This window comes from Dipodomys spectabilis, unplaced genomic scaffold, assembly GCF_019054845.1.
Source record: "Dipodomys spectabilis isolate Male_0828 unplaced genomic scaffold, ASM1905484v1 ptg000200l, whole genome shotgun sequence".
In the NCBI taxonomy this organism is placed as follows: Eukaryota; Metazoa; Chordata; class Mammalia; order Rodentia; family Heteromyidae; genus Dipodomys; species Dipodomys spectabilis.
The window spans coordinates 765,178-775,104 of record NW_024870877.1 but is presented as its reverse complement, the minus strand read 5'-3'; the positions used below and the strand labels follow the sequence as shown (position 1 = coordinate 775,104).

The following is a 9,927-nucleotide window of genomic DNA, read 5'->3' as shown; positions in this document are numbered from 1 at the left end:
CTGCAGATAGTTCATTCTTCTTACTTTATGTTATTTTTCTTCTCCTAGGGTTTTATCCATGGCAATTCCCATCTGTGATTCTGGTACCCTGAATTCTGTATATTCTGTTAATGAAGCTGGGAACGTTAAATGGATTTCTTTTTTACTATGGTTGCAACTGTCTTTTACATTTCAAGTACTTAATAAAAAGAATGTAAGCCAATCACGGCCAGTGGTACACACTTGTAACTCTAGCTGTGATCTGAGGAAAGTGGATTATAGCTAGACCAGGTTAGAAAAATCTGTGAAATTTTGATCTCCAATTAACTATTCAAAATCAAGAAGTAAAGGTTGGCTCAAGTCGTACTTGGCTACCCTTGAGTTAAAAAACTATAGGTCAGCTCCCTAGGTTCAAGCTCCATTATTCACACACACACACACACACACACACACACACACACACACACACACACACACACACACACAGTTACCCTTGAAAAAAAAGCTAAAAGTCAACTCCCCGATTTCGAGCCCAAGTATTTACACACACACACCCAAACACACACACACACACACACACACACACACACACACACACACACACACACATACACACACAAACACATTTTATCTCAAAAATAGCCAGTGACCAGGAAACAAACAAGATGATATTTTTCTTTGTTTTCTTTCATTTTTGTCATGTTTATTCATTTATCTCTCTTTGAGAAGTTAAAGGGGTCATTTTAAAAGAGAGACATGATGAACATGTTCAACAGTGGTATTCAATTGGTACTATATTGAAAATGACTTATGCAACTTGTTTGTGGGGAAAGACGGGAAAATGAAGAGATGAAGGGAAAGGGTAACATTATCCAAAAAAAAATGCACTCAGGGAAGTAGAGCTGTGGCTCAATATGAGTGCTATTCTTCAGCAAAAGATCTCAGAGACAGTGCTCAGGCCCTTGGTTCAAGACTGATTACTGACTGAAACAAAAACAAATACAAAGGAAATGTAGTCATTACCACATGTATGTAACTATCTCCTCTACAGCAAAATAATGATAAGAAGAAGGAGAAGAAGAAGAAGGAGGAGGAGGAGGAGGAGGAGGAAGAGGAGGAGGAGGAGGAGGAGGAGGAGGAAGAGGAGGAGGAGGAGGAGGAGGAGGAGGAAGAGGAGGAGGAGGAAAAGGAGGAGGAGGAAGAGGAGGAGGAGGAGAAGGAGGAGGTGGAAGTTAATAAAACCAAACCAGTGAGAGAGAAAAATTGAGAGAGCAAGGGAAGGGGTGATATTTCAAAAAAGAAATATATCCATACCTGACTTATATGACTATAAACTCTGTGTAGCTCATATTTGTAATAATAATACAAAGAAAAAACAGAAATATAGTGCTGGAGGCTAACTCAAATGGAAGATCTGACTAATATGTATGTGATACCAAGTTCAAAACCCATTATCAATTTCCCCTTCAAAAATGGCTCTTCTCATCATGTGTGCTTTCCCTAGTTTATGAAAAGGGGTGCAAACAGTTAAAGAGAGAGCAAAATAAGCTATCTGACACAGAACTGTGCTTTTAAAGAGCAGTACTTGCTAGAACACGTGTTGACTAGAACAGACGATGACTCCATGTTTTCTGAAATAAATAGACCTAGTCGAACTTGAATACAGGCTCCACTGTATACGAGATAAGGACTCAAAATTAACTAAACTCTCTGGGGCTCAAAGTCTTCATAGTTAAAGTGAGAATAACAATACAAATCTCACATTATGAGATCTGGATGTCATCAAACCTGGAGTGGGTTTTATCTTAGGTGTGTGTGAAACACTCAAAAGCTGCTGGAAGGAGTATAAACTGGCCTGATGTTTACTATATTACTTAACAGTAAAACAGCAACTATACAGACTCATGGCTGTTTTCTCATGCTGAGAAAAGAGGATCAAGGTTCTAAGCCAGAACAGGAAAATGGATCAGACTCATCTCCATTGACCTCTAAAAAAGCTTGAGGTGGAGTTTGGTTCAAGTTGTTGAAAGCAAAAATCTCAGGAACAGTGTCCAGGCCCTGAGTTCAAACCCTAGGACCAGCACAAGCACACACGCACACACCACACACACACACACAAACACACACACACACACACACACACACCAAAAACACATACACAAACACACACAATTTTGTATGTTCCTATCACCCCACTTAACAATACTTTCCCACTTCCAAGCTCACAAGTTGTTGTTGTTTTGTTTTGTTTTCAAAGGGACTTGCTGTGTAGCTCAGGTTGCTCTTAAGCTTACAATCCTCCTGGGTGCTGTGATTACAGGCATGTCTACCATAATTGGCTTCACTCAGTAACTATAATATTTTTTGCAAGAAATTCATTCATACTCATGAAGATATGTGGCTTAAAGCTGTTCATATCAATATTCTAATGTACAAAATGTAAATAATATAGCTGGACATGGTACTATACTACCACATGGTAATGCCAGACAGAAGTAGGAGTTGTGGAAAGCCAGATTTACACTGCAGAATCTTGTCTCCAAGGAAAGAAATTCTGTAAATATAAATCTACTCTGAGACATACAATATGTTAAATTTATATAATGGAAAAAATAGATTATTTTAATGGAAATAAAATCTTGGCAGAAAATTCAAAAACATATATATGTATATATATTTAAATTTGGAGAAATAAAATTTCAAGTGGTATTATCTGTATTTTTCGGTCTCTCACCTACCGATTTACTGACACATTGATTTCTGTTTAGTCTTCACAAAACACTGTTCTCTCACATAAGTACAAAAAAACTGCAAAACAAAATGTACAAAAAGTGCATTATCATAAATGCAAATGTAGTTTATTCCCTACCATAATAATTTGGAGAAAACATGCATTAAGTTAATGGCATTGAATACTGCTCAAGAAGGGGAGTCAAAGAGAATGTAGATTATGTGTTTGTGTGTGTGTGTTTGTTCCATGAGTAAATAATGGAGTCAGAAGTAGACCTAATATTCCTGTTTAGTCCTTTTGCTCAAAGCTGACACTCTACAATGAGAGCTACATCTCCACTTCTGGATTTTGGTTTCTCAATTGGAGAAATATCTCAGATTTTTCTGCATAGGCTGCTTTAAACCAGGATCCTCTGATTTTTACCTCTAAAGTAGCCAGGTTTTAAAATATGAGCCATAGGTGGATAGCAACTACATTAATATTTTTTGCATGTTTGAATGAATTTTAGAGTAAGACATATATGTTACTTTTGAGAATGTAGGAAAATAGTAATTAATATTTAAGAGATCATAAAACATACAAACCTGAACATAGAATTTAGCTGAGAATAGAATGGAATAAATCAAAATTACCTATGATAGTTTTCAGTCTGTGCACAGAAATGATTGCATTGTTGGAGCCCAAGGCCATCAGATAGCTGAGCCCCAGCTGGCTGCTATGCTCATGAGGCCAGCTAGAGATATTCACAAGAATGTGATGTTATTGGATGGCAGGGATCAGCTTCAAGTTCAGAGATCAATACCTACTGATCTGAAACCCTGATATTTTGAAATACATTGTACTTCCATTATCCCAGCTTTTCCTGGATTCCTAGAACCTAAAAAAAGTTTCAGCTTTACTTAGTATTTAACATTTCTTTTTTTCTCTCTCTTTTTGTCGGTCGTGGGGCTTGCACTCTGGGCCAGGGCATGATCCCTGAGTTCTTTAGCTCACAGCACCACTTTTGTGTTTTATGGTGGTTAATTTGAGATAAAAGTCCGATGAAATTTCCTGCCTGGGCTACCTTTGAACTGCGATCCTCAAAAACAGCTTCCTGAGTACCTTGGATAATAGACACGAGCCACTAGTTTAACCCATTTCTTACTCTATCCTCAAACCCGGTTAACCAGAAACCTAATCCAAATCACATTCTGATTTAACACCAAATGGCTAATGTAAGGAAAATTGTCTAGATTCTATTCAATCGTACATTTTTTTTGGCTTCTACTTCTTATTGGAAAACTAAAATTTACCTTAAAGCTTATCCTTCCCTAAACCTAACCGGAACAAAAATGTACCTCACACTTTAAACCAAATTTTATCTGAATGTTTAAAGTAACACAGACTGGTTTCATTCATTCTTGCCATTCATTCCTCTTAAAATATGTGGCAGTTTTACACAATGTCTTACATGTTTTTCTCATCCTAATCCGCTCTAACTGGCACACCTTGCCTAATCCTAAGCATACATATAACCGAATCATCATGTTAATAACAAGCCACTTTTTCATATTTATCCCAACTCTTGCTCAGCGTAGAGGTCTAAATTTTACTTGCATTTTGAACATAAATTTTAAGTGTTTTTCTATTTCTTGTCAGGTTTTATTGTTCATTATTTTTTAAAAATTTTATTTTGTTGAAAAGATGCTTTAAAGAGGGATTAGTTACATGTGTAAGGTAAGGAGTACGTTTCTTGTTGAGCATTGTTACCCACTTCTTTCTTGTTCTCCCACTATTCCATCCCTCCCCACTTCCCTTACCCCACCCTCCCCTGGTGTAAACTTTATTTTCAACGTAGTGTCATGTGAGTATCATTGTTGCAATGGGTCATCCTGTGATGAACCTAAATTTTCTATTTCTCTAATCCTAATTCTAATTCTGTTTGGGATCCTAACCATAACCATAATAATAATGATAGCTCAATTCAAAAGTTAACAAAAAATATTTGGGTTTTTATTCATCCTATTAATTCAAAATATATCTTGAATTAACTTGCAGTTTAGCTTAAATCTTCCAAATTAGTTTATATGCGCATATATAAAGTTGTAATTTTATGTGAAAAACAGAATACCTTTGGAGGAAGGAGTAATGAGAAGGAAATAGAGGGAGTATAATCAAATACGTTAAATATATTATGGAATTGTCACTTCTGACAATTAATATCTATTAACACAATAACTAAAAATTAATAAAGAACACACTGCCTTCTAGTGTTCTTTAAGAGAGCCATGATCTGTCTTCTGAAAAAAAAAAAAAAAACAACAAACTCGTGTTAGATAAATTTGTCCATGCATAATTTATATTGTTTGTCAATTAGTTAATTTAATGAATAAAAATTTATCGAATAAAATTCCTTGACAAAAAATATAAAATTCCTTGACAAAAAATATAAAACACTTACTTAGCAATTGTTTGAGAAAAAGTTTTTGTCATGAGTTTTAAGAAACGGAATTGCTATTTCCCTACAAAGCAATGAATTAAGTTTATTAATCTAGTGTTTGTAGTAAGTTTAGAGAACATAATTGGCATGAAAAACAACTAACTATACATCTTGTTTCTTGAATGAGTGATATTTTAAACATTGTCTTTATTGAAATAAATACTTAGGTTTACATTTCAAAATAAGTGCAATTTTATCTCTTTTCAGAATAAGTACTTACCCTGCAATTAAATGTACTAGCATATTCAGGTATTTAAAAGCTAAATTTTCTATGTTTGTTATGTAGCTCTACATATTCAGAATGACATGATTTTTTTATTCATAAATGTCTAACCTCAGATTTTTGCTTCATCAATATAAATTTTCTCATGAGGTTGTAGTGAGGGCTACAGTAACCAGAATGATCTAAACCATTTCCTGAATTCTAAATTTTAAATAAAATCATTTTTAAGCTTTGATAATATCATTTATGGTCTCTTCAGAGAAATTAAGCTAAAACAAATGATACTTTTTAAACATTTCACTCACATTGTAAAGAATATTAACATAGGTCAAAAAGAGACTAATTATTTCAGACTCATCATATTTAGTGATCTTAGTGTGAAGAATGTAGAGAGTAGAAGGTCCTTATACTCAATAAATAGTATTGGCTAAATTAAATCATATATCTGGATTTCTTATTTGGAGGTTAATCACACAGAGACAGGAAAATAATAAAAAAATTTACTTTGGTTTCAACAGAAAAAGATATTTGTGCATGTACCACAGTTGCTTTATTAGTTTGTAGTTGAACACTGGACTTCGATTTATATCTTGGCTGTTGTGAATAATGTGAATAACAATGAACTACAGATATATTTATGAGTTACCCAGAGAGAAATATTCACATGATTGGTGGGTCAGATGATATTTCAACTTAGGATTTCTTTTTTTTTGGGGGGGGGGGAGTCCGGTAGTGGGGCCTGAACTCTGGGCCTGGGCGCTTTCCCTCAGCTCTTCAGCCCAAGGCTAGCGCTCTACCACTTGAGCCACAGCACCACTTCCGGCTTTTTCCTTTTTGCTTATGTGGTGCTGAGGAATCGAACCCAGGGCCTCAAGCATGCAAGGCAAGCGCTCTACCACTGAGCCACCTTCCCAGCCCAGGATTTCTTTAGAAAACTGCATACTACTTTCTACAATGAGAACACTAACCTGTATTTTGACTAAGAGTATAGAAAATTTCCTTTTCTCCACAGTGTCGCCAGCCAACATTATTACCTTTTGAGTTTTTTTAAAGGGTAGGTTTTTACTGTGTGCAGTACCCAAGACTGGCCTTAGACTCAAATCCTTTTTCTCCAACCTCCAATCACTTGGAATTACCAGCCTTTACCACCACACCTGGGTCCTTGGATATTTTTGATAAGAGTTATAATAGTTACAAAGTAGTATTATAGTAATTTTGAATTGCATTTCTCTAATGACTTCTGCTCACAAAGCATTCAGCCAACATAGACGTTTTATTAAATACAAATTTGTAAATCCACAGGAGATTTTCAGGGCTTTTTGGAAAACATGTCTATTCAGAATTTTTGTCCATTTTTAATCAAGTTTCTTGTTAATCTCATCTTTAATCTCTCTATAGCAAATCAATAATAAATTCAAGGTAGTAAAAGGAAAAAATTAAGCAGCTTTTAACATTTAAAATTTTTTTAATAACATGATATTGCTTAAATCATTTTCTGTTGAGGCTTGAGACTATATAACTCAATTTAGTTAGACCTTTTACAAGACTATATATAATTTATTTATTTTACTTTGTTCTTTCCAAAGGCTGCACGACTAATTTCACTTGGTTTCTTTCAGTTTCATGTAGTTCAGATTTCAAACTGAAGAATAAATGGAAGGAAGCAAACAAAAAATATATTTCCCCTCATCTGATGATGCCTCTACAAGAATGAGGAAAGTGTTGATGCCTCTAAGGACCTATGATAGAATATCAAAAAGACAATTTATTCTTCCAGGTCTTCCTTATCTTTGCGATGTAACTTAAATGATGTAAAACACAATATACTGCTCAGATACTTTTATGTTCTATCAGATTTGCACATTTTCATATGGATTTCACCTCTGTCTACAACATTTCTTCATCGTTCTGTCCCTGATACTTTTACACTATCACGACATAAGATAACCAGTTTGATTTACAGCATGAGAAGTTATCCAGCTGGCTTCCTTGGAAGCAGAGCATGGTCAATAGATATTACTTCTGGTTGCTCACACTACATGTAATGGTTTTTGTATTACTTATCATATTCTATTTGGTATTTAAAAAAGAATGCTGGCTAAAATCAAAGCTCATTCATAGGTTTATGTTAAGTGTTTCACAAGTCTTATTCTCTTAATTCTTAAGATAACATTCGCTATAATGCTAATGTTATTACCATTGCAGTGTTGGGAAAAATTGTAGTTAAAGACACTAAGTGCATGGCCCAAAGACACACACAGTGAGGAAGGAAATGAGTCAAAGTTTCCAAAAGTCTTTCAGCAATACCAAAAAGGTGGGTAAAATCTCTCCATTCTCTTACACTCTCAATTCAATATTCATTTTGTCCAAGAAATAATAGCATAGCAAATATTGCCCTTGGTGATTGTTTTCTATCACATTTTGTCTTCAACACAGAATGTGTTGGTGACATTGGGTTATCATACACAGAGCTGAGCTTACAAATTGAGGTCCGAAGACAACCAAATTTCTTCTGTCACACAGTTCCAGTTTCATTTTTAAAAAGTACTAAAACTTTTAAATATCATCACTTACTATCTTTTAACAATCCCCAAACTGACATATACTCACTTCAAAAGGCTTTCAAATTAGGAGATGATAAAACAGGCCCCCATGAAGTAAATTTTCTTTTATTTTTTAAAATTGTTCTAAAAGCCTTGTGCTGGCTGGTCACAGCTATAATCCTATCTACTCTGAATATTTGCTCTGGAGTCTGATTTCTGTGGATAACACTTGGGAGCCAATCAGGGCCAAAAAAAAAACTTCATGAAATTATTTTTCAAAATGTTTAATGAACTAGCAAAGAGCCAGGAATTGAGATGTAGCTTATATAGTAGCTCACCAATCTAGATAGGAAAGGCCTAGCAAGACCTTGAAGCCCTGATTTTAAACTCTGAGCACGCCAATATACATGCATGGCGTGTGTTCACATGCACGCGCGTGTTTCCTTGAGCGCTGCCTTACTCACACACACACACATTTATTCAAATTACCGTCATATCAGTGTTCTGCATTAATTTCTTTGTTAACGATATAATATGAGTAAAATACAGGAAATAAACTCTTCCATCTCAGAACATTTTTATATGTTTTTTATTGTAATAATACTGTGCACAGGGGTCACATTTACAAGAACAAGGAAACTAGTACATTTCCTAACAAGCATTGTTACCTCCTCCTTTATATTTCCCATACCATCCCTTCCCTCCCACCTCCACAAGTACACTCCCCTCCCCCTTCCTTCCTCCGCCTAAATTGTAAAGTTCATTTTTCAACATAGTGTCTTGTGCATCTCGTTGTTACAATGGGTCAACCTGTATCCCTATTTGAGCATTTTTTCCCTTCCCCTCCCCAAATTAGAGAAGCATACATTCAAGATGTATGTGCACCAACTTCAAATACAGAGAAAACAGGGGTTATATCGTGGGGAGAAACATACAAAAAAACAAAAAATTGACATCACACATTATAAGTACCTGAGAAACAATAGCAAGAAAAAAAAAACCACTTGTGTCCCTATTTTGGGGTTCAATTTCTTTAACATCATTTTATCTGGTTATATGCACATATCTTTTGAACTTTTCTGCTTATCCCAGACGTACATTTGTTATTGAAATTAAGGGAAATCATGGGACCTATGTTTCTTTGGACTTGGCTTACTTCAGTCAATAAATTTTTTTCCAAGTCTTTCCATTTCCTAACAAATTGGGCGATGTCATTCTTTCTGATGGAGGCATAGAATTCCATTGTGTAAATATACCGTATTTTCTTGATCCATTCATCTAATGGGGTCATTTGGTTTGGATTCATATCTTAGCTATCATAAATAATGTTGCAATCAACATAGTTGTGCTGGTAGTTTTAATATGGTCTTGTTTATGATCATTTGGGTAAATCCCCAAAAGTGGGATTACTGTGTCATACGGGAGTTTTATGTAGAGTCTTTTGAGGAACCTCCATACTGCTTTCCAAAGTATTTGAACAAGTTTACACTCCCACCAAGAATGCAGTACGATTCCCTTGTGACCACACACCTTTCAGCATCTGTTGTTGTAAAAATATGGAATACTACACAAATTTTCATGACATACTTGCACAGGGGGCATGCTAATCTTCTCTGTATTATTCCAATGTTAGTGTATGTGATGCTAAATTGAGCACAGAACATTTTTTTTATATAAAGTATAATTTTTATTGATTTTATTAAACTAGACAATTCAACAAAATTAAGTTCAAAAGAATTGTTGTGAAATTTTAGAATCATATATTTCTTACATAAGCACACATTTAGGAATAAAATCAAGATAGACATGCCAAAAACAAAATAATTCCAGATATTTGTAGTCCAAGAGATGTGTAGGGGGAGGAATTCAATTATTCTATACAAGGCACCTGTCAAAATGAACATTGCAGCAAGTGTTTAGGTTTGTTAAAAGTTTTAAGGTTTTAAATATGCTTAATTTTGGGATTTTGCTT

At 34.8% G+C, this 9,927-nt stretch overlaps 1 non-coding gene across 1 annotated transcript; it reads right to left on the bottom strand.

Annotated features, from left to right (window-relative positions):
- Window positions 1-9,505: 9,505 nt before the first annotated feature.
- On the bottom strand, window positions 9,506-9,612 carry LOC122121981. The gene has a single exon (XR_006150076.1). It is a non-coding gene; the product is annotated as a U6 spliceosomal RNA (small nuclear RNA).
- Window positions 9,613-9,927: the final 315 nt, after the last annotated feature.